This window comes from Notamacropus eugenii, chromosome 6 (assembly GCF_028372415.1).
Source record: "Notamacropus eugenii isolate mMacEug1 chromosome 6, mMacEug1.pri_v2, whole genome shotgun sequence".
NCBI classification, from domain to species: Eukaryota; Metazoa; Chordata; class Mammalia; order Diprotodontia; family Macropodidae; genus Notamacropus; species Notamacropus eugenii.
The window spans coordinates 200,941,349-200,968,143 of record NC_092877.1 but is presented as its reverse complement, the minus strand read 5'-3'; the positions used below and the strand labels follow the sequence as shown (position 1 = coordinate 200,968,143).

At 37.9% G+C, this 26,795-nt stretch overlaps 1 protein-coding gene across 8 annotated transcripts in view; it reads right to left on the bottom strand.

Annotated features, from left to right (window-relative positions):
- Positions 1-26,795, bottom strand: part of NCK2 (NCK adaptor protein 2) — a 184,939-nt gene that overhangs the window by 124,293 nt on the left and 33,851 nt on the right. For 5 of the 8 annotated variants that reach the window (XM_072621766.1, XM_072621763.1, XM_072621769.1 and 2 more), the window contains one exon: positions 970-1,123. The gene's annotated coding sequence lies outside the window, so the exon portion shown is untranslated. Of the gene's footprint in view, positions 1-159; positions 205-969; positions 1,124-17,139; positions 17,298-26,795 lie in introns of those variants that run through there. The other 3 variants (XM_072621770.1, XM_072621768.1, XM_072621767.1) reach the window with 3 other exon arrangements.

The window sequence follows — 26,795 nt, the reverse complement described above, 5'->3', positions numbered from 1 at the left end:
CCAGAGGCCCAAAGAGAAGGATTCCCTCATGCCATTTGGGGTTAAGAGGGAGTGGCCACCAAACATGTGCAAAGTAGGAAAAAGCTGGGAAAAGACAGAATGCATCCCAACCATTTTAAGGCAGGTTAAGAAACATTACATATGACTTTACACGTATACCTTCTTGCCTTCTCAATGGGTGTGAGAGAGGTGGAGGGAAATAATCTGGAAATGAAAATAAAAATTAGAAACTGTGCATAAGGGAGCAGAGAAAAACTCCAAGAACTATCATGCTTTTGGAAAAAATGGTCCTTAAAAACTTGTCAACTATCACCCATGATTCTCTTCTTTTGCAAATCTATAAATTATACAAATTGAATTCTTCTATCAGAGGACTGCCACCAGCTAGGAAGCAGACAGGTTTTGTGCCAGATTTTCAACCATCAATCAAATATATGCAAGTTTGGCAATTTTTTTAATTAAATTTTTTATCCATATTTTAGTGGCTTTTTTATATCCCTAAAATTTCCCTCAGTATCCTTCCCCTTGGCTTCCAGGGACCCAACCCATATAATAAGAAGAGGAAAAAAAATAATCAAAATTGATAAATATATCCAAAAAATCAGAAAATAAGTGCCTCTACAAAGGCAGGGCAAGGGTGTCTTCTCATATCTCTCCTCTGGAACTATGGCATGCCTGTCAATCTTCAGAAAAATGTAAAGAATATCAAATCCCCACATGCTGTACATTCATGAATTACAAAAGGCTTATGACTCACTGGAAACAACTGCAATACTGAATACCTTGCATAACAGTGAAGAAAATCTAGCATAGCATATGCTTATGACAGAGATAAACATACAAGTGAGAAGTGAAATCAGGTCATCTGCACAACTTTACTGAACACACACACACACACACACACACACACAACAAGGTGACAAGATCTCAAAACTACTCATGACGACCAAGGAGGTATTGTTCCAATACCTTGACTGGAAAAGCAGAATTATGAACACCTCAGCTACTTGCTTTTCAAAGACGATGGAATCTTGGGTGTTGCCTGAAGATGTTCCTCCAGAGTTGCAAGAAAAGCTTTTTCAGCTATAGGAAGGTACGTGAGTTGATCACCATCAAGACGGACCTTCATTAAAAAGAAAGAAAAGTGGATGAGAAATAAACATGTAAGACAGCGTGAATGTTGAAACAGTCATGTTATGTAATATGAGATATGTATACCTTGGTCACCCAATTCCAGGATTACAACATTACGGACTGAAAAAAGGACTGATGGGAGAACAAAAAAGCCCTATGCATTTATGTCCCTATCTGAGCAACGAAGGGGACAGAAATGTGCCTGAAGTCATGAAGATCCAGCACTTACTAGCTGTGTGACCCTAGGCAAGGGAGTACCAGCTGCATGGAGCGACTGTGAATATCTGGGCAACAATATTTAATCCCACAGCATCTATGCCCTGGAATGTAGGCACATAAGAAAGGACACATTCAAATCCTGCGATTCAGTTCAATGAACAAAATTCCAAAGTGCTCCACAGAGCACTACGGTACTAGGCAATGAGGGACAATACAAAATTTGGGATAGACATAGTTCTTCCCATCACGAAGAACAGGCGAGAAGAGAAACAGAACACATCTCAAACAGCAAATACAGAACCAAAATGGAGGCCCCAACTGGGAGGGGGAGAAGGGCACTTAGAGTCGGGAGGGCATCAATTCAAATCTCCTTTCTGGCATTAATCACTAGCTTTGTTATGAGTCACTTGATCCATTAATTGAGATTAAGCCCTTTAATCCAAGTGAGTCTCAGTATCCTCATCTATAAAATGTGAACAGTAACATCTGCAGTGTCTCAGAAACTTGCTATGACTTTCCATTGATTTTTTCTTCCACTATTTTATTTAGAATTTAACAAGTATCAATTAAAATTCACATTCCATATGCACACATGTACACACGCACACTCACACACACCCCCACACCCCCTCACACGCACACACAGTGGAACAGAGATCTAAAACTATCCATCTATTAGGATACTTAGTTTTTTGATATGCTGTCTTCCTCTTTGGCATGTGAACTCCTTGAGGCTGTTTTGGCCTTTATGTTACTGGCCCAGAGTAGGTGCTTACTAAATATCTGTAGCTCTCAAATGAGACCGTGTAAGAAAAATGCTCTGGAAACGTTGAAGCCTTATATAAATATCAACTGCTATTACTGCTCTTGTTCCATGGAATGGATAGCGTTTGAGGTATGTTCTGAAGGATTTCAAAAAGTGGATGATGGGGAAGGGAAAGGCATTCCTTACTTCTAGGCTTAGGGAACCAAAATGAGTAAACGCACAAAGGAAACATGACGGATATCCAGTAGTCTGATCTGACAGGAGCAAAAGGGATGTGGAAGAGTGGCCTGATGACAAAAACTTAGATGTGAAAGTAGGAGGGGCTTAAGAGGTCACTGAGTCCTGCGCCCACCCACTCACAGGAGAGGAAGGTAGAAAGACAAGGCCACTTTAGGTGGTTTAGGGCCTGGAATCTCAGCTAAGGAGGTCAGCCCTTAGTCAGTAAGCAATAGGAAATCCATTAAACTTGGCACAAAAAGGGTTCATCCAAGAGCAGAGAGATGGAGAAGTGCAAAGGGGACAGAGGAAGATGAGAAGAGTCACTAAGACTATTCTAACAGTTTAAGTAGGTTCAAGTCAAAGAAATATTGCAATTCACAATCTGTAAGACTTGGTAACTGACTGGATATAGGAGGTTTCAAGGTTTTAAACATGAGGAACTTGAATGAATGATGGTGCCACTAGTAGAGATTCAGTTATGGAAGCAGGTATGGGGAAGCAGAATCAGGGGCAAGAAGATCAATTTCGGACAAGCTTAGTTTAAGGAATCTGTGGCACATCCTGTAGACCAGGGGCTCTTAATCGTGTGTGTGTGTGTGTGTGTGTGTATGAGTGTGCATGTGTACATGTGCACACATGTGTGCATGCATGTGTGTGAGAGTGTGTGTGTGTGTGTTGATCTATAGGGAATGAAATGAGAAATCATAGATCTGATCAGGCAATCATACATCTAAAGCTTAAAGGGATACCAAAGACCACTGAGCCCAACTCTTATGGCCCAGAGTGGCTTAGTCAAAGGCTGTCAAGGGTACAACCTCCAGATATTTGTCTTTCTTTTCCTTATAATAATCCTTTAACTATGTAATAACTTTCGTCTAGCCTAAAATGTGTCTCCTTACAGCTACAGCACTATACCAAAACAAGTTAAATAAATACAGTCTTTCCCATCTAGAATATCTTTTTATAAATGGTAGGTTGTGGATTAGCAATAAGCTGACCATGAAATGTAAATTCTAAAATAACTTTTTGTGCACAAAACGTACTAATACCAAACACTCCATATTAGGTACTTTAAATATCTCAACAATGAGAATTAGGAAAAAACAATTTTAGAAAATAAGGAAGTTGTATTCAGTATGTAGATTTTTTTTTTCTCCTGAGGTCCTCAAAGATCTTTCAATAATCACAAAATTTCTCTCAAGTAGCTAGGGAGGAAAAACAAACTGAAAGCCCATTGTAAAAAGCACAGAGAAAACAGACAGATGACAAGATTACATCAAGCTTACAGGAAGCAACCAACCCATCTTTGCTGTCTTTTTTCTAACCCTATCTAACTACAATTCTTCTCTGAGGCTATAAACTGAGCATGCCAGGAAAGAAACGACATTGAAGATATTTTGCTTAAGTCCCTGGCATATCATTATACAGTATTATATCCTCTACTTCAGACTTCCATTAGGCGAAGGAGCCATGACCAAAAATTACTGGGCCCAGTGACTATTAAATTGGGAATTACCATCCCTCAAATTACAACTGATCCCTTTGTTCTAGCAACATCTGTTTACTAAAGAGGAAAAGAAAAGCATCTTACAAAATGCTGTACTCCTTTGACTAAGCAAGAAAGGAAAGTTTGGGTTGCTTTTTTCCCCCTCTCTTTAACTCAGCTACTGTCTCTAATATATGATGGTAACAGCTGGACTAAAATCACTAAGACATGAACTTTGGGGTTTTCTTTTCTTTATTTTTCTCCTTGCTGGGTTACAGGTTTCCTTTGAACAATCCGCACCTTTCTCTTGATCAGCAATAGCATCCATTACAGGAAAAGAAAGGATCTAAGTTTAACTGTGTGCCCGGCTTCTCCCCACCTGACTTCCTCATGTCAGTTCTTCCTTTCTTATTTAGGAAATTCAATTATAAAGGAATTATTCTACCACACAAGAACTCTTGTCCTGTCAGTATCAATAACAGGAGTCTTCCCGTGACTGTCCTTCATTACTAAAAAAAAACTACGTAAAAGTCATTGTAACTTTATCAGTTACAAACTGGAGAGGAATATGTCATTATATTGCACTTCAACACTCTTTCCCATTTAGTGAACATTCTTTTTAACTACTAAGGAGATACTGTCACTCGATTAGGCTTATGGGTACAAAGATATCAAGTGATCCCTTTGCTGGAAAATAGTAATTATTTCTTTCCCTTTGGCTGACTGTGGAGTCAAAGGGCCTGGGTTCAAATCATTCCTGACACAATCTGTCTGACAATAAGCAAATCACTCAGTTTTCTAATCGGTAAAATGAGGAGGTTAGACTACATGGACTCTGAGGTCCCTTTCACAGCTCTCCATCTATGAGTGCCCCTCCAAATATGTTCAGCTCTCTTTCTCTGTTCCACCTTAGAATCCTACAGTTTGGCATCTAGTCATTTAATCTACCTCACTATCACTCTGTACTTCTGGCTGGAGCTCCAGGCACCTATCATGACCTGATTGTGCAAAGCTTAAAACTAGACTTACTGTGAGGAAAGCTAGCACCACCCTTTCCTACCCCACCAAAGAGGTTTGTCTTAAAACAGATGCCCTTTCACTCACAGGAGGTTTCAGGAGTATAATCTCCCTAAATTTTGGAACTTAGAAGCCCATTTCATACTTAGCAACCTCCCCCTGCTTATGTGGGTGGGCCCAGCATAAGCCCTTGATCCCAAGAACCAGGTTCTTCCCTCTTCATTCCCCCCAAAATCTCCCAAGAATTCTGTAGACAACTTCCTATAGTTGGGCTTATAATGGCATGACTACCCTGAACACAAATTCCTAGGAATGTGAACCACCTCATTCCTAAGAGGCTTTTCAGACCAACCCTTGGCAATGATGAGCTTTTCCACGAAACAACCATGTGTCTATTTTTTCATACCACAGCTCCTAGGATGATCAATTAGGTCAACTGTAATCCTGGATGACCTGAAAAGCCTGACAATGGACCCTTGTAAGTAAACACTATGAAAAACATCATTATCAATTATTTACATACCAAAAAACAGGGTTTGGCAGGTACACAGTACACAGAGCATTCAACTTAGAGTTGGAAAGATCCAAGTTCAAATCTAGCCTCAGAGACCCTGGACAAGTGACTTATCTGCCTCAGTTCCCCCAACTTCATAAACTTAATAAAAACAGGGATAATAACAGTCATCTACCTCCCAGAGTTGTGGTGAGGATCAAATGAGATATCTGTAAAATGAGTAGAACAGTGCCTGGCAAATAGAAGGTCCTTAAAAAAAATACTTGTTTCTACCCTTTATTTTACACTTCCACTCATTTATTAACTACTGTAAATTCTACAATCTTACTGTTTGCCACTGTCAATTGGGTTTTACCATCAGCAGAATTATGATCACATAGAAAGCAATATGACACAAGACAGCACCAAGGCTTTGTTCAGGAGGATGTTGGAAAGTCTACCTCCTAAAAATGGTCTTAAGGAACATAGATTTCAAAACAGTCCAATCCCACCCCAACAACCTTCTTTTACAAGATGTGATGTCTGAGGCCAAGGGAGGTTTAAGTGACTCAGTCAATGTCACACAGGTAGTTTTCTTCTTATAAATTCATGTTTTGCAAGCAGAGCTTTTGTATAACCACCCCCAGCCAGTATGTCTAAACCAATCAGCAGATACTGAGAAGCCCACAGTGCCTGTATTCTGATACCTGGTGATAAGGGCTTACTGTCAGTATGTTTCAGGCTTCATTTACATTAGAAGCTACTCCTACAATTTACATGGTAAGTACTTCTACAGTCACACTGACTAGGGTCTTGTCTTGCTGCATTATGAATGTCCAATTCGGTGCAGTGGAAGAGAACCCCTAGAGTGCTTCATTACCAATTCCACAAGGATGAAAGTGATTCATCAATACCATCTGAGAAATTCCCCCAGATGACAGCCAACCTTCAATCCAAAAGTGCAACGTCCTTACCAGGCTTTTGATTTCAAATGTGAAGTTTCAACTTCTGACTGAAAAAGCTGCTAAGAGTGCTTTCAATAATTCTTCATGTTTAGTTAAAATCTTCCTCCTAGTTGTGAAGCAGGAGTGATGGCATACGCTTGAGCCCTACACACTCTCAAGAGTTGCTATATAATTCATATCTTTATTTCTCTCCAAGCCTCCTCTCAGACTATCCACAACACTGAAATACCACCCATTCTTCAAATGGTTCCATGAAAAGAATCATAATTGCTAATAGTAATAGCTAATATTTACATAACTTACTATGTGCCAGGAACTGGGGGAACTGGGCTAAGTTGTTTACAATTACTATCTCATTTGATTCTCACAATAATCCTGGGAAGTAGGTGCTATTATTATCTCCATAATACAGATGAGAAAACTGAGGCAGACAGAGGTTAAGTGACCTGCCCAGGGACACAGAGTAAGTGTCTGAGGTCACATATGAACTCAGGTGTTCCTGACCCCAGACCCAGCATGTTATTCATTGTGCCGCCTAAATGACTTTACAAAGAAAGCTTCCTGAGATCAGGCATCACATTTTATTTTTCTTTTGTTTTCTGTATGAAAAGAGGAAATTTTCCTTAGAGAAGTATCCCATGAACCCACAACTCCTCGAAATGCCCCTAACAAGACATTTCAACCACAGGACCTGCTGAGACACCAAATAGGGAAACCAAAATATCTAATTTTAATCCTTCTGGGCTGAACATGTGTTCAGACCTTAAACTGACAAGGGAAACAGGACCTTTATGGCTGAACTACCCTAGAAACATTCCTTACAAAGACACAAATAGCCCAACACACACTAAAAAAATGTAAATGGAAAAATCTGACCATGTTGTACCACAGTGTCTCCTAAACCCATCCCATCACCACCACCACCACCACACCACATACACAGTACTCCAGAAGACAGGTTGGGGTTTTTGTTTGGCAGGTCAGGCATTATAATATTAATGAATTTTAGAATCATCATAGAATTAGAGCTGGAAGAAGCTTTGTGGTCGCCTAAAACAATCTCAAAATTTTACAAAAAAAAGGAAACTGAGGACCAGAGAGCCAAGGTGTCAAAGATAGAAAGTAGCACAGCTGGAATTGGAGGTCAAATTCAGGTACCTCACCACTTCTCTGATGAGCAATGAATCTGTAATTCATTCAAATACAGTCATATACTATCCCTTTAATATGTTAACACAACTGCTACATACAACTGCTATCTGTGTGACCTTGAAAATAGCTTCATTTCTCTATGCAGTGCTTGTACTCAGAGTCAAGAAGACCTGAGACTTATTATAGCTGTGTGACCCTGGGCAAGTCACTTCACCTTGATTTGTCTCCATTTCCTCCTCTGTAAAATGGGGATAATAACAGCACCTATCTACCTCCCAGGAATGCTGTGAGAACAAAATCAGGTAACATTTGTAAAGTATCCAGCAAACCTCAGAGCATTATGTTATCTGTGCAATGACAGTCCCTTCCAGAGTTAGTGGAACAATCTGAAATCACTTCTTCCCCCTAACTTTACGACAGCCAAGTTCTCTCTTTTTCTTCTCTTCTGGAAAGGTCAACCTCGATAGCAGCCATCACAAAGTCTTTTGAAGTCTGTACTTCCCAGGTGACCACATCATGCTCTAGAAAAACAACTAATGTGAAAACTGCAGAAACCTGTCATTATATAACAAGAATATTGTTTACTAGTGTTTTTTCTTTAACTGAAATGGCAGATGGATGAAATGAAGTCTCCTGCATTTTAGGGTGTTTTATCTCTTATCCCCATTAAATCAAACAATAATCCCACCACTCAGATTCTATAGATTCAACATTCCCAATTTTCTTTCTCCTTTAAAAAAATTAAACTGTTTTTAAAATATTTCCTATTGTATTTAGTACCTTGACAATCAAGGCAACTAGATGGTATAGTAGATAGAAAGCTAAGCTTGGGAGTCAGGAAGACCTGATTTCAAATAATGCCTCAGCTATCTATTGGCTATGCAACCTTGAACCACTTAGCTTTTCTGTGTGCCTCAGTTTCCTCATCTGCAAAAGTGAGGGGATAGGGGGAACTGGATGACTTCTCAGGTCCTTTTCAGCTCAAAGCTACGATCCTATGATATATATTTATGCGCACATATGTAACTAATCCCTTGTATTTGCATATTCTTTTCATTTCACTTAGACCATTAAATTTACTGGCATAAAATTGGGCAAAATAACTCCTTATAATTTAATATCATCTTCATTAGTGGTATATTCTCCTTTTTCAGTTTTAATACTAATTACTTAGTTTTCTTTTTTTAATAAAAATAACCAATTGTTTATCTATTTTATTGTTGTTTTCATAAAACCTACTCTTAGTTTTATTTATTAATTCAATGTTGTCATTCTTTTTGAATACAATTTTAAAGCTAGGAAAGTCTTAATATTTAGTACAACTCATTCATGTTACAGATAAAACAAGACCTAAAAAATGGAATAACTTTTTCATTATTTTATAGAAATAAGACCAAATAGTTTCTAATCAATAGAATTTCCTGTTGCATTATTTCTTCCCTGGACCTACAATATGAGGCATATGCAGCAGGAAAATTAACATAATGAGGTAATTTAATGCAGCCTCCAATTACATCATTTTATAAAAAGCAGTGGATGCAATCAGAAAGGAAATAAGGAAATGAGGAGAAACCCTTCAAAAAGAAAATCCATTGGATGAAATACACAAGAACTCGTGTTTCAAGATGATAGGGGAACTTTAGGTTATTATGAATGAATGGGAAAATGATACCAAGAGAAAAATTTGTGTCTCTTGTTTGTTAGTACTGTAATTTCAATCTTCTATTCACTTGAGACTTTAATAAGAGCTGTTGCCAAGTAGACCAATAGCTGATATGTAGTTAGACCAATTTCAAAATAAACATATTTAGTTACTGCTCAGTCACTGTGAACATTTTCTACCAATTCTTTCTAAATAATGATTTTTTTCTCCAACCCTATAATACTATGTACCCAAAGAACAGCAGTGTCTCCATGACACACAAATAGATCACATGGTACCTACACACTATGGCAACTTTTGTGTCAGTCTCAGAATACTGTTACCTCCAGAACAACTGTACTTGATTAGTATCTAATTCACTGTCATTCACTAAAGCAAATTGTGTCAAATTTTATATATCTGATTTGTTAGCTGGTCATAGAAAGGGTGAATAAGCCAGGCAATTAGTACATGACATACTATCGTACTCTCTGTCTACATATGGCATAATTTCCAGTTTATTATAGCAATATATAATGTAGATGCAGACACAACCGGAGGAATATTGGGAGAAGCAGAAAAAGCACTCAATTTTCACTGCATACTTCAAAATTTCGTGGAAATGAACTGAGCAAGGTAATGATCTGTGTAGTTTAGCAATCCCTTTAGAGGTAGGATATGGGTCCTTTGGAAAAGCAGAGTCTCTGCTCTTCTAGACTTTGGACAGGAGAACTAAAGTGAGGCAGGTCTCGCCTAAAAGGTCAGTGAATCTGGCACCCCTGGTCGTGCCTGAGGCAAGAAAGTGTTTCCACTTAGGCATACGTTAAAGTCAATCCTCTGTACCTTGGATCTGGTCAACCCAAGTCCCTATGAAGGTAAAAAACTTTAATGACATAACTGAAATGCCCCTTCTTTTATAACAGCAACTATACCAGCAGCAAAAAAAATGGGAAAAAAAGGCTGATCATAGATAGGGTCAGAGGCAAGTTTTCAAGTCCCTTCCTGGCAATACCTTGAGGGTCCAGGTGATACACAAAAACCTCTCAACAGTTCTCTCTAAAATTATTAGAAATCATCTAGTCCAAGGTGAAGAAGGTAAATGAATCGGGCATATATCCCAAGATGCCTAGCACAATATTAGTAAGTTCTTCATATATTTATGATTGATAAATACAAACTACATCACGTTAACATAATTTTAAAGATCTATGTATAAACTCTGAGGTAAGTCTCCTTAATGTAAATTCTGATAAGAGTTTGAGTCCCACAAAATGCTTCATATGATATTTTTTGCAATTAATTATTCTTCATTTGGATGTTAACATCAGGTTAATACTTGTTATTGGGTCTTTATTGGAAACTTTATTTAATTTGGAGGGGGGAAGGCAAGGAAATTGGGGTTAAGTGACTTGCCCAGGGTCACACAGCCAGTAAGTGTCAAGTGTCTGAGGCGGAATTTGAACTCAGTGCCTCCTGATTCCAGGGTCAGTGCTCTATTCACTACACCACATGGCTGCCTCAGAAACTTTGTTTAAATCCCACCACAGAGAAACATACTTAATATTGAGATGGGAATGGTGAGTGATAAGAATTTTTAAAATGTTCTGAAGACAGCTAAGAAAGTATGTGCCATTGTAATGTGGACAAGTAATAAGGTTAAAAAAAAAGCAACATGAAAACAAGAGATGTAACCACATCTAGTTTCAGATGGTGGGGCATCACAATTTTAACAATTAATTATTCATTAAGTATCTACTGTATCCTGAATGGCTTAGAGTCTTGAAAACAAGACGCTTGACCTCTCTCTACAGAATGAAGCTGGACTAGAACAGTGAGTCTCAGAGTGTGGTTTAGTGGCCCCTGGGGCTCCTCAAACCCCTTTAAAGAGATCTATAAGATCAAAACTACTTTGACATTCTAAATATCGATAGATATGTATAACCTTAATAGATACAAGCTCTTTGGGGGATCCCTGATCATTTTAAAGAATATATAGGGGTCTCTATATATAGACCAAACAGTTTGAGAATTAACAGACTAGAAGATCACTAAAGTCCATTTACAGTGCCATATGTGATATGGTATCATATGTCAGTCACCTCATGGCCAACTTTATATTGGGCCTCTCTAGACTTGGCAAGTCTAGCCCTTCTGAAGATAGATACATTACTTGGTCATGGTCAGACCTCTCTGAAATTCCTCCAATTAATCAAGACTATGTCAGAATTTAGCCCCTGCTGCTGACTCAGGTTTTAAGAGTACATCATCACCTTTGTGTGACCGCCAAGAAACATCAAAGGAATACCTTAGTCAAGTCTCTACATATCATGGAAAACACTGCAAAATAATCTTTGTCCACAAGGAAATGATCCAATTTGAAATTTAGTCTTTAGATAAATAAACAGTCCACTGAAGATATTAGATATTGCCACTTTTACCAAAAAAATTTTCTCAAAAACTTCTCATTAAAATGGTCAACTCCACAAATGGTTATAATTTTCATGTGTATGTGTACATACACATGTATACATGTGTGCACATCTACATATGCATACACACCCTTGTGTATATACCTGCATGTATGTATGTATATGTATATATACATATACATACATACATATATATATGTATGTATACTGTTCAGTTGTTTCAGTCCTGTCTGACTCTGAGGTTTTCTTGACAAAGATGCTGGACTGATTTGCCATTTCCTTCTCCAGCTCATTTTTATAGATGTCAGGAAACCAAGGCAAACAGGGTAAAATGACTTATTCAGGGTCACATAGCCATTAAGTATCTGAGACCAGATCTGAATTCAGGATAAGTCTTCCTGACTTCAGGCCTAGCACTCTACCCACTGTGCCACCTAGCTGCCCCATATGTGTAAATGTGTGTACATATATATATATACACATATATATGTGTATATATATACATTTATAGACATGCACATATATAATATTGGTTGATTGATTAGTTTGACTGTAACCATGGGGGAGAGAGAGACAGAGAAAGAGAGAGAGAGTGAGTGTGCCTGAATGTGTGAGTGATCGATTAATCAACAGTTATTAAGTGCCTATTATGTGCCAAGTATTGTCCTAAAGAATAAATAAATGCAAAGAAATTTCTATTTGTCTCCATATTCAGAATAAATTATCTATCAATCAGTACTCTGCAAAACTATTATATTTACCCTAAATTTCAGAGATAGAAATTTGTTAGACTAAGCCAATAGTGCTAAGCCAACAGTGTCAGGCTCAAATAGAAATAAATCCCTGAGAGACACAGAGTGACTTAGAAAACCACAAATTAACATTATCTATGTTATATTTTTATTTATTTTGTTAAACATGTTCTAATTGCTTTTTAGGGTTTCTGCCTCACCTCAGAGTTTTGCCTGTATCACACACACCAAGTATGACATTTCTGAGCTAAACCCTTTCATTCAGGTACACTTAAGCTTGTTTCCATTCACTGTAACATTCTGATTAAAAAAAAAAAAAAAGACCCTTTTTCACACAAATACAAAAAAACAAGGAGTTTTTAATATATTTCAAAAGATTACTTAATATAGCATTCTTAGTGTCTTTTTCTAATTCAATTAGAAGTTGAACTCTTGGGGAGGGAGAGGATCAAAAGAGAGAATAGAAGCAATGGAGGGCAGGACACGATAGAGGGAGTTATAATTAGTCTTACACAACACAACTATTATGGAAGTCATTTGCAAAACTACACAGATGTGGTCTATATTGAATTGCCTGCCTTCCCAAAGGGAATGGGTGGGGAGGGGGGATGGGGAGAAGTTGGAAGTCAAAGTTTTAGGAACAACTGTTGAGTACCATTCTTGCAACTAAGAAATAGAAATATAGATAATATAGAAAGTTATCTTGCCCTACAGGACAAAAGAGAAGATGGGGATAAGGGAAGGGAGGGATACTAGAAGAGAGGGCAGATTGGTGATAGGGGCAATTAGAATGCTCAGCGTTTTGGGGTGGAGGAAGGGGAGAAACAGGGAAAAAATTTGGAACCCAAGATTTTGTGGGAATGAATGTTGAAAAGGCAAATAAATAAATTATAAATTAAAAAAAAGAAAAGAAGTTGAAGTAGATATCCATTTTTACCTGAAATTTCAATGTGGCAATATTCAATGATTATGTAATAAACAATAACTACACACTCAAAAATTACTCCAGGATCACACATCAAGTAAGTGTTTGAAGCCAAATCTGAACTTAGAAGATGGAGTCTTGCTGACTCGGGCCCAGCTCTCCATCCACCGCACACCCTAGCTACCCCAAAAAAACAACATATACTCAAAAATTAGAGCTCATCTAATGGCTATCCAAGCCCTTCCCCCAAGAAGCTTGTGGTATTTTAGAGGGAGACGAGACACAAACAATACCATAACAATACAACACAGTAAGAGAAGACGTGGAACAGTGAGCAGAGCTGGCTTTGGAATCAGTAAGACTTGGGTTTAAATTCCATCTTTGATATACATTGGTTGTGTGACTCTGGGTTTTCAAGCAAGAATATGAGTTGGATTTTAAAGGATAGACAGAAATTCAACATACGGAATTTAAGAAGTGAAAGAGATGTGAGCAAAGGAACCTAAAAGTGATTATGTACAAAAAATCCAGTTCACTATAAGATAAATTGGGTAGAGACAGGAAGAGTTTTAATATGAACAGACTTTTAAAGTAGTGTAATACAACGTAGATGGTTGGTAGCGACGTGAAGGAAGAAATAAAGCAAAGACAGGAGAGGAGGCTTGTAATAATTTAGGCAGGTGGAAATAAAAATGTAAACTACAATGATGGGAGTGGAAATGGGACTAAGCGGGGAAATGATGGGGAAAATACTGCAAAGGAAGAATGAACAGGACTTTGCAACTGTGTGAACATGAAAGGTGAGGAAGAGTCCAAGAATGACGCAATGGAAACTGGGCAAATGGTAGTCCCATAGTAAAGACAGTGTGTGTGTGTGCACGCGTGTGCGTGCATGTTGGACAACAAATCTGTTCAAATTCCAAATTAATTCCATTTTAGACATGAGAAGTTTTCAGTGCAGAGGTAGACCATCCAGGTAGAGTTCCTGTAGGCAACTAGAGACAGGTCTGTGCCTTGATATAGTCAAAATTCTAAATGACTGAATGAATAAATAAAAGACAGGCTTGGGGATTATCTTCAGAGAAATGAACGAGAGTTCCCAGGGATGAGAGGCTAGAGAAGAATGTCCAGAACAAAACCAGGCAATGTTCACATCAACAGGAGTTGAGAAGAGAAAATAATGAAGGCGGTAGATTGCCTGAAGAGCTACCTAGACAATATGCGTAAGATTTCTGATGCCAAAGGAGGGGAGGGTGTACGGAGGATGTAGGACAGCAAGTGCTGAAGTATCCCAGTGCTTCAGAAAAGTCAAGGACAGCGAAGACTTGAATAAAGGTCATTGGGTCTGGTGATTCTAAAGTCATATTTGACTTCTGAGAGGGGCAGTTTCAACAGAGTTACAGTAAAGAAAGCTAAATGTTAAGGAACTAAGAAGAGGATGGATGAGAGAGAAATTTAAGCATTTGGTGTAGACAAATTTTTTTTCTAATAAGTTTGTTGAAAGAGACAGAACAGAAATTAGATGGAGCAGAAGGGATGCTAGAGAAGTCTTCTGTTTTTTTTTAAAGACTGAGAAAATCTAAGCATTGCAAATCTGTTTCCTTGCTTGTTTAATTATCTTGAATGAGGCTATTTTCAGCTATTGCTTATAATTTCTGTATGACTTACTGCTACTAAAGTGAATATGAACCTTAGTTTTTGCTCAAGTAGACGATTATTTGGAAAAACTGACTTTTCCTAAGGCATTGATCCTTTCCTCATTTTCCCTCTTAGTGGTGGCGGTCCAACTAGCAGTGACAAGAGAAATTAAGATGCAAACCAGGACAAGTTATAATTATTCATAAGAGATAGCATTTATAGACTGCTTTAAGATTTCCAAAGTGATTTGCATATATTATCTCATGTGATTCTCACAACAACTGGGAGGTAGGAACCATTTACAGGTGAGTAAACTGAGCCAGAGGGGTTAAGCAACTTGCCCCAGGAGTCACATAGTAAGAAAGACTCTAAGGGAGGAATGAAGCAGCAGTGAAGTCCAGTGCTCTATCCACTGAGCCACACAGATGTCTACATATTATTAAGAATGTTAAGAATTCGAAACACAAAAATTCACATCACCTGGCAGAGTGAACCAAAAAGAAAAAACATCTGATTTACTTCTATAACCTGTGTGACCCTAGAAAGTGATTTTCTCTTTGTCTCAGTTTCCTCTACAAAGCAATGGTGTTGGATTACTCGACCTATTAGGTCCCTTGCAGCTCTAAAATCCTTAGGTTCTATGTTTATGTTCAGATACGAGCCAAAAAAAGGAGAGAATAATTGCTGAAGCAAAGTCCTTGAAAACGTAAAAAGGGATGAGGATATGATTATTAATAATACAGTAATGGTAATAACTAACATTATAGAACACCTTAAGGTTTGCAGAATGTTTTACATCTATTATCTCACTTGAGCCATGCTACAATCTCATGAGGTAGGTGCTTTTAGTCTTAAGCTGGAATACAACTTTGAGAAAGGGAGAAGAGAATGAGTAATTATATTGAGGAGTTTTAATAATGAAGGTAGGGAATTATCTCAGAATGGGTTCAATCTTCTCAGTAAGAAAAAAGGTTAAGTATATGGAATGCTGTAAGAATGGAAATGGGTAGGAATGGAGTTGAGGACTTAAGGGGAAAAATACTGGTTAGAGTCACTATAGGGAATGAGGAATCAAGAGTCAATACAAGGACATACTGAAAGAAGAATGAATGGAATTTGGTGACTGACGGCCATGATGCCTAACAAAACACCAGGATGATTCCAACGTTGGGTGACTTGGAGAATAATCATCGACAGAAATGGCAAAGTTGGAATCAATTTGGGAAAAGATGAGCTTGATCCTTAACTATTATGTTAAGCTTGAGACAATGGCAGGATGTGGAAGCAGAGAACGTATCAGCCTTCTCTACTCAAAGCAAAAGCTCTTTAAAAATTAAGACCTATAGGTGTTCAATGATTGTCAAGCAATCTATCAAAAATACGACAAGTTCACGTAAGAGGTTAGGACTGAACATTAGTGATAATTCACATTTTAGTGGTATTGGGAGCCATGATTCATTCTCTAAGGGAGAAAATATAAACGCAGAAAAACCAAGGACTGGGGACTAAAAATGGTGGAAAAGCCAGAGGTAAGGGACAAGGCAGCGTCAGGAACTTCCATTAGCACTCATGATTATTAAACAGAGATTAACAACATATTTGATCCTGTCATCTGTAAAAAACGAGGAGGCAGATTCCTCCTTGTAAAAGCACCTTTTCAACCTTAAAGCAATATGTAAATGCCAGCTATCTGAGGACCGTGGTGATGATGATGGGAAGACTCAGTGTCAGCACAGTTTTTCTTAGGTAAAGGAGAACTATGTAAACTCATGGTCCTTGTGGACCTGTTTTAAGAGTTACGGGGCCACAGAAAACTGCAAACACTCCTACGGACTGTTTCTAGATCAAAGGATGGAAAGCTCCCAGAGGCCATCTAGTTTAATCCCCTCATTGTACAGATGAGGAAACTGAGACCCAGAGAGGTAAAGTGATTTGGCCAAGATGGGCTTTGAAACTAGGCCTTTGGCCTCTGATGTCAGCGCTGTTCCGACTATACCATGCTCATATTCTTTGACTCAGTAATCCCATCACGCACACTAAAATATTCATATCAGTGCTCTTAGTAAGTAGTACCCAAAAAATGGAAACAAGTACAAATGGCGACAGTACAATGACTGGAATGTCAAATTGTGTAGCATGAAAAGTAACTGTATATCATGGCACCGTATATATATACATATAATGTGAAAAATGCACACATAAAAAGCTATGAAACGCTGCAGCCACAAGACTAAATGTGACTGCAATAATGCCAATGAAAGATAACACTAAAAGAAAGTGGAAGTTAACTATAATGACCAACCTTAATTCCAAAAGACTGATGATGAAATATAATTCTCCACAGAGAAGGATGAAGTGTGAAGAACACTTAAAATGCTGTCAGGTGTGGTCCATACGTCAGCTGGTTTTGCTTAATTATTTTTCTTTCGTAAAGAGGAAGTTTCTGGGTAGAGGGCGGAAGGAACTGGTATAAAAGTAGTATTTTTTAAAATAAAATATTTAAATAAAAATGCATTATTTATTATTATAAATTATAAGCAATGTTATATAAATATATAATATATAAAAACAAATTACAAATAATTACTCATTACAATAAATAATATTTAAAAAATAAAATATCAACTTTAAAATGGGATTTAAAGGGTTATAGAAATTAAGCAATTACAATATATTAACTTTTTTTTTAAAGTGCTTCCTGAATCTTTGAAAGTTGGAAAGGCTTCAAAATGTTTATTTTGCAAAAATACCTCCCTTATATTTTCAAAAGGCAATGCTTTGTCTTAAAAACCAGAAAAAAAAATTCATAGGTCTACATTTCAAATCTAGACAGTAGATGGTGTAGCCTTCAGTTCTGTATTAAGTAAACACATCTTTATTAAATACAGAGCAATTATTCAAGTTTGAAAACTGAATTGTGATCTGATCGTTTCACAGATCAATGATCTATATTACTAGAACACACTTAAGACACGCTTAAAAGAAAAGATTTGCAGCTAAGCATTGAAAGGCCTTTTCTTCAGGAAGTAGTCATTTTAAGTTCAGTCACTCAGAAAATGCATATGAAAATAACCACATTTACTGCAAACAGAGTACTGTGCTTTGCCATTTCTAATGTATGCACATTTCAATAAAGGTAAAAGAAAAAAAGGAGTATCATTAAAAAAAAAGATCTCATGATTAGATATGACATCAGTAATAACAGCTTGCCTTTGTACAGCCCCAACACTATTTTCAAATTAAAGGTCTCATTTGTCCTTTACAGTAAGTGAGGAAGCCTGAGCACATATTATCATTCTCACTTTACAAATGAGTAAACTGAGGTTCAGAGAATCTGTCATGGGCCCAATATCACAGTTATTAAGTGGTAGAGCTCAGAATTAAACCATCTATTGACTACAAGTTCACAGTTCTTTCCAATACTATGAAGCCTATCTAAAATTAATGAAATAAGCATTTATTAAGCACTCACTAGGCAGAAAGCAGGATTCACCATCTATTTCTTCAAATATATCACTGCCACATTTGCAAAACTCCCTGGTTTCATTTCACTATTGTTAGCTTTGCATTATATCAACATCATATTTTTTAGTGCCATATATCTATATCTATGTATATCCCTGGGTGAATGCGAGGGTATGTACTATAGCGATCAGACCTGTTCTCACAGGAAAAGGCAATGAAAAACAAACCTAGACACTTAGAAAAAAAGTACATTCAAGTTAAAGAGAGGCAGCTAGGTAGCAAAGAGAAGACCAGGCCTGGAGTCAGGAAGACTCGTTGCTCTCTGACACTTACTAGCTGTGTGACCCTGGGCAAGTCACTTAAACCTGTTTGCCTCAGTTTCCTCATCCTCATAAAATGAACCAGAGAAGGAAATGGCAAATCACTCCTGTATTTCTGCCAAGAAAATCCCAAATGGGGTCACAAAGAGCTGTACAAGACTGAACAATACCAAAAAAGTTAAAGAGAACAAACTTAAATTATTCAGACAACATAGTGAAAAAGAAATATAAAAGACCAGAATGTTTTAAACAGAGGAATCATTTCTAGTTCCGTTATATTCTTGTCTCCAAACAAAAAGCTGGATTTCTTTTTTCACAAAATCTTAGTCTTATAAAACTCAAAGGAACTTGATAGAATAACTAGTATTTATGCAAGGCTTTAAGGTTTGCAAAGGTTTACATATGTCATCTCATTCAATACTCAAAACACATTATTATACAGATATGGAAATAAGATCCAGAGAAATTAAATGACTTGCCCAGGGTCACACAGCTAATCAGTATCTGAGGCAGGTCTTCCTTACTCCAAGTGCAGCACCCCACTGCCTATTCTAATTCCCTTTTAACAAAGGAAGCAACAGACTGTCCAATTCAACAACCCTTCTTACTGCGCTCAGAGCATCACACTGAGTGTTGAGTGGAAACAAAGCTTAGTGGCAGTCCAGCATTCATGGAGCCCATGGAGTGATGTGCCCATTTCACCCATATAATTATTAGTGGGGCCACAGACTCCGAGTCCCCTGAGCTTTCCACTACACACACTGCCACCTTTGCAAAACCTTCATTTCCATGCCCCATTTCATGGAAAATTCACAGCTTGTGATGAATGTGACACATGGACATTTTGTAGTTGCCTACATTTTCATTAAGTTATTATATTATCTTTATTATTTTCATTCTTGAAATTCTGTTTTTTAGAGCTTTAGGAATTCTTGCTATATTAAACTTTATGAATGTTGTTACGCAAAGTAGAGTAAGGAATTAAACTAGGCAACGGTGGATCAGGCTGAGATATGATTAGAACAGGAAAAATATGGAGAGCGGATCAGCTACTTTACAGAAAAAGTGGGAAGAGAATATGGTCAAAGGTGGTCATCACCTGTAAACTCAGAAGGGGGAGGGGGAGATGGCTGGAAGTTACAGTCACAGAAGTTCCACACCCTTGAAATTTAAGCCTTAAATTAAAACAGTAATCCTTTTTCCATTTCAAGCTGCAACATATTTTAAAGAAAATGATTTCTTTAAATGCTAAAATAATCTTGAACAAATGATACTGACACTAAGATATGAAGTATATCAATGACAAACCTCTGCAATGAAATGTTCACATCAGGGATTCTTAACTTCGGGTTGATAAGCTTTTCAAAAAATATTTTGCTTTCTATATTTAAACATAATTAATTTCCTTTCATGATCTTACATTTTATTTTATGCATTTTTAAAAATGTTGCTCTGAGAAGAGGGTCCATAGGCTAAGATGGTCACAAGCGTCCACGAAAGGATCAAGAACACCAGCACTGGATTAAGTATTCTCTTTTCTAAAGGGAGGCTATGATATCACCTAAGATTTCCCTTCTCAAGAGTATAAACACCTCTGGTCATCCTTATTTGAAAAACAGAATTTCAGAGTTGGAAGGAACCTCAGAGACCATCTAATTCAATTCATATCTGAACAAGAACATATCTTCTAGACTCTATCTGACAGTCACCCTCATTTAGCATTTGATGGGGAAATTGGGTTGAATTTAGAGAACCTGCATTTGAATTCTAGTTCTGCCACTTCCTACCTGTGGGCAAGTCATTTAATTCCTCTGGGCCTCACCTAAACCGTGGGAAGGTCTGTGAAGCTCTGAATGGAGAGTATTTTCTTGATCTATACCCTCTTTCTTGGTCATCTCATTTGCTCCCTTGACTTTTCTTATCTCTATACAGATGACTTCTAAACACTGCAGGCTACTTTTCTCTCCTGGGTTATAGTTTTATCAGTTATCTGCTAGGCATCTCCTGGATGTGGCATAAGCATTTCAAATTTAACATGTCCAAGGCATGGACATGTTACCTCTAAAACCTGCACTTCTAACTTTCCTATTTTCTATCTGGATTCACTAATACTTTGAGTCTGTCACACAAGTTCATAACCTCAGAATAAACCTTTAACTTCCCTCTCTGCCCCCTCCTCTCTATTTAGTAAGTTGCTATGTCTCCTTAATTCTACCTGCATGACAGCTTTTGCATTCCTCCCCTTAACTCCGTTCACGCAGTCTCCACTACAATCCAAACTCTCATTATTTCTGGACTAGCCTGTGGCAACAACTCAACTGACCTCCCCACCTCCAATCTCTCCCCTTTCCTATCTGTTCTCTATAGACCTGCTAAAGTAACATTCCTAAAGCACCAGCCTGGCTCATCTGCTTAAGCTTCCACGGTTCTCCACGGCTCTAGAATAAAATAAAAACACCTGTCTAGCTAGCCTGGAACAGGCTGGCTCCAACCTGTCTTTCCATACAGTTCTCATGTTACTCCACGGATCTCACACTCTAGACTAGCCAAATCTGTCTACTGGCTATTTCCTATATTGTGCATACATGACACTCACACAGGCCTCATGCCTAGAATTCGCTTATTGCTCATCTCGGCCCCCTGGGAATCTCAAGCTTCCTTCAAAACCCAAGTCAAGTTTTTCTGATATTGGCAATGGTTGGTTTACTACTCTATTTAATCACTTTGCATTTACTTTGAATTTATGCATCTTTTTTTTTTTTACTGACTTGGACACATAAATGAGATTTTCCACTAGCAAACTGCAAAGGTGTCTATGACAAAAAACAAGTTAAGAATTCCTGGTATACAATGTTATCTTCAGAATGTGACTGAAATAAGAGTATAAGTATAGCTGATAGAGAAACCCTGCAATCACACTTAAGAACATCACTTCCTTTAAATGGAAAGGCCTAGTAGCACAGACAGATCTTTTCTATGCCGTTTTTCAGCTATTATATGTTAAAAAAGAAGGCAGTTCTGTAAAAAAGAGGAAAAAAACCCTTATATGCTCAGAAATGTGAGACTGCCTAAGCCCCAACCAAAATAATCTCTAAGGAACAGAAAGAGAAAGTGAAGCACTCTTTGCAGGGCCATTTGCCCTGCACGTATTCTTAAGGTGCTGGACAAAACCTGCTCATGTCAATATGCTTCAACCGTCCAAAATTAAACCAAGGGACCTCGCTCTCCAAAGAACCGCCAGGGAAATGAGATATTGAAGACAGCACACTAACCTCTTCTCTCAACTCCACTTTTATCAGGTTACATCCCCGAGCAAAAACTCCCCTTGGAAACCAGAGCAAAAGAGATTCCTCAGTTATTAAACTGCTTAAGCAAAAAAGAAAACCAAATAATGATTTGATTTGAGCAGGAAAGTCTTTGGTGATGACTTCAAGCACAGAAACAGATGCTGGAGAACGTATGCCTTTCACTGGGGACATGCACTGTCACCTCAAAAGTGACTGCCTAACAGAAGCTTCATGAATGTCTCTACACTTAAGGGAGCATTGTTCTGTTGGGAGAGTAACATGAAGACAATAGCGTAAAGCGACTGGTTTATTGTGGTTCTTATTTAAAACAAAATCTCTAGAACAGGGGTCTTAACGTGTGTGAGAGAGAGAACTGGATCCCCTCTGGCAGTCCAGCGAAGCCTATGGGACCTCTGTTGAGAATAATGTTTTCAAATGCATAAAATAAAATACATAGGAAAGCAATCAGACTGAAACAGTTATACAAATATTTTTTTTAAAATTCAAAGACTTCAAGTAAGAACCTTGTGCTTCAGAATGTATGCACTGAATGTTATTCCCTTCAAAGGAGTCATTTCAGGAGGCATAAAAGCATTCATTTCAATAATGCAAATACTTAAGAATCCCTTCCTTGCAAGCAGTTTACCAGTATGAAAGAGAAACTTCAGTCTAAGCTGTTTATAAGCACGTTAGATCTTAATACTTAAGGAACCATACACTTGAGCCACCAAGGCAGCTTTTGGGACTTCAATATCTATATTCAGTAACATCCTCAAAGTGACAATCATGGCCAAAAAAGTGACTGCTACTAAAAATAGAAGTCAGAGGAGTAAATACTGTATTTGTGCATTCAGTTTACACTGTCAGATCTTTTTATCCTGCAGTCCTGCAACTCTATCTGAGAAGTGAAAAGCAAGTCACTAAGATTTTCCTCTCTTATATAAAGCTCTCTCAGTCACAAGGGACTTACCATTCTATCTTAAGACAATTTTGTGGAGGAAGCACAAAGCAAAATAGCCTGAAGGCTCTTGTGTAACCTCCACAAAGTCAAAGCAATCATTAATAAAGAGGCGACTCAAGAAAGCAAATACCCTAAGTAAAAATACATATTTTGTTGTTTGTTTTTGGCATAAATTTCATTACCTGGAAATAATTGAGAATCTAATATGACCACAAGTTCCAAACTAAGCTACAAGATATATACAGGAGATGTGTGTGTGTGTATATATATATATAAAACATTGCCACAGTCATGGTAAGTTAATTTCTAATTTATATACATATACACACACACACACACACACACACACACACCTCCTTTTACTACACGGACACTGCTTTACAAAGCCACGTTGCCGGTACAAAACCCTCATTACACATCAGTACTTTAAGAATTTTCTCCATCATAATTAGAAATGAAAAAAACTGAATGACAGCTCATACTTTGGAAACACAAACAAGAGAGGAGAGATTTTGCAGATTTACCAAAAATAAGCTATTCTGCATTATACTACAGTAAATAAATAATTTTCCTATGTTAAAAAAATGAATTTTCTCCATCATGAGAGGATATTTTTAGAAAATCCTTGGAAGACTCATATGAACTGAGGCAAAGTGAAGAGAGGAGAACCAGGAAAATAATGTACACAATAACACCAAGACTGTAAAGATAATCAAATGTGAAACAGTGACTCTGACTAATGAAATAACCCATCACAACTCCAAAGGACTCATGATATAAAATGTTCTACACCTCCGGATAGAGGAACGATGGACTCAAAGCACAAACTGATGTATGTTTTTCTCCTTTATTTTTCTTGCTTCCCCTCCTCTCACCCCAAACATGACTAATAAAAAAATATTTTGCAAGACGTCATATATATGATGGGTATTGTAATTCTTGCCTTCTCAATGGTTGGAGGAAAAGGTGAAGGCAGGGAGAGAATTTGGAACTGAAAATAAAAAGAATTTTCTCCATCACAGATCATGAATTTAAAAATATTTCATGGATTAGTTCTTTGTGGCAGACTATACATGTGGAAGACTATAGTGAAAGTCAGGCACAAGCTGATTTTTTTAAAACGCTTTTTCTCTTATGTACCACAGACACACACACACACACACACACACACACACACACACAAATATATAAAAATCTTGGACAAGAACTGCAAAAGGCTAACGAACTGGGTCCAGGAGCAAATCAAGCCAGAGAACATTTGGGAAAATGGACAATATTTTCAATGATTCACAAACTGTAGGACATAGAAAAAGTTCATCTCCACACTTCTGAGCAATGAACTATTGCTGTTATGGATTACAACGATCTTAGAAGAATTAAAATCACAACCTTAAAGGGCACTGCAAAGATGTAGAGTGGGTACAATCAGACTGCCAAGGGCACTGCTGATGTACTCAATCCATGCATTTTCTCAGCTGTGCATCTTTTTTCATAAAAGGAAAGGTTATGGCAGTACAGCTAAGCAGCTTTTCTAGAAGAAAACAGACAACAGGGAAACTCAAGTCTCACAAGAAGAGGATGAATACTCTGGTGGTTAGCCATTCTAGAGGATAGGGAAAACTGGGAATATGGCTCCATATCTAGAAACTATAAAGTTTTGGGGAAGGGGGATGAATAAATCCTATGATTCTGCCAAATTAGCTCGCTAGTTATTCCCTGCTACATTCCATCTCTTTCCCATCTCAGTGACTAACACAAAGGAGGCATTTAAAAAGCTCAAAGCCTATGTGATAGTGGCCCAAGTCACTTAAACCCCTGGGCCTCAGTTTCCCCATCTATAAAATGAGTGAGTTAGATTAGATAACCTTTGATGTCCCTCTCAGAGCTAGACTCCCTATCCTATGATCCTAACAAATGCTTGTAGAATTGTATTGAAGAAAAACGTCCAGGATGAGAAGGTGTTCTAACAGGCTCTGATTGAACCAACAGGCCTATCAATGAAATCCAAGACCAAAATATTTTCTTGGCAACACAAAGATAATGTTAATTCCTGGAAGAGCCATTCCATGGCATCCTTGGTCATGAAAAAGATATAAAGTAGGCTTTCCATGAATCAGCAAACCATTTTTAAAGACTTTTTTTTTTGCAGAGATAAGCAATCTCAACTTTTTAAGTCCTCCTAGGAACCACTACAATAAACACAGTCAATACTCAACTTTTTTGGAGGGGGGGGGAGGGAAGTCCTAGAAAACTGCAAGAAAGTAAAAAATGAAAATGTTGATACAGTGAACCCGGTTAGGTTTCCATAACCACCAAAACCTGCAATCTTTCTCTAGAGACTGATAAAAATACTTTTCCGCATAAAATTCTTTATAACAAAACATTGATTCTAATGATACGTACTTTTCCTAACATTAACCATGAAATAACCCACAAAATGAAGAACACAGAATAAAACTGGTAACATGCAAAACATTCTTTTCTTGCTAGTGATTCCCTAGAATTCTGTGACCTTTTATGCTAACCTCTCAATTTTTAAAAAACATTGATTTCAACAACATTACTTTTCCTAACACACAGAATCTACATAAAAACTATACAGTAAACAAAATTTTTAAAACTAAAACATTTTTATTGTGAATCTTACTTTTCACTGTTTCAGATGCACATGTGAGGGTGCTGTGCTATACAACACTATGCTGCTGTAAACCTCTCTACCTGGGCCACCCTTTGAAAACCAAGAGAGACGTTTCTGGGACTTTAGTCGTTCAGCCTAATTGGCCAGCACCCCAGCATGGTCAGTTCCATGTGCCACCCTGCACCCACCAACCCATTTTTAATCCACTGAGAGCAGAGCCAGTGTCTGCCAAAAAGCTTCCCAGGGAGAGTACCCGCCCCCTCTTAGCTAAGCACCATGTCAGGCCATACAGCAGTGTTCCTTCCTTCCTTCCTTCCTTCCTTCACACAGAATTTGGCTCCAGGCTGAGCTGGGAGGAACAGAAGGAGGTAGCCAAGTTTTAACCCTAGCAACTTCCCCATTTGCTCAGAAGACACTATCTATTGCCCATAGCCGAGAATGTGCAGGTTGCCAAAACTAATACAATCAACGCAAATGCTTGAAGTCATGAAAGTTAAACATGAGATTGACTGTGCATCTATAAGCAAGAACGTAAGTTTCTCCCAATAGTTTTAACCAAAGATCTGTTTAATAAAAATATTAGAATCTTCCATTACCTTTGGGATATGTATATATGTATGTACACACATGCACAGAGTTTACGGTGTTTCTCTATCTTCTTCCCTACAAAAGCCACTCCATTCCTCTCGTACCTCCTGCCTCTCCACTCTGTCTTAGCTGAAGACCTTGCACTCTTGTTTATTGAGAAACTTGAAATCATTCAATCTCAGCTTCCTCTTCATCCACACCTTCTGACTAATGACCTTGTTCTACTCCCTTTAACCCAGTCTCTGACAAAGAGGTGCCTCTCTCCTTTCCAAGGTCAACTCTCCTCTACATATTCAGTTCATCTCATGTCTCCTCCAATCTCTCCCAGCAAACTATAACCTCAATCATCACCATCCCTCAATCTTCAACCTCTCCTCATCGATTGCTTTCTCTTCCTGCCTTCAAAGGTAACCAAATCTTCCCCAGTTTTTAAAAAACCTGCAGTAGATCCTACCATACCTTCAAGTCATCTCTCTCTTCCCTTTGTCAGCCAAGCTCTTTGAAAAAACTCGATCCACTTCTTTTCTCCTCTTCCGTTCTCCTCAAACCCTTTGCAATCTGGCTTCTACCCTCATCATTCGACTGAAACTCCTCTCTTCAAAGTCATCAGGGTTTTCTTAATTCCCAAATCTGATGACCTTTTCTCAGTCCTATTTTGCAATCTATCTTTCAACCTATCTTCTGTATTTGATACTGTGC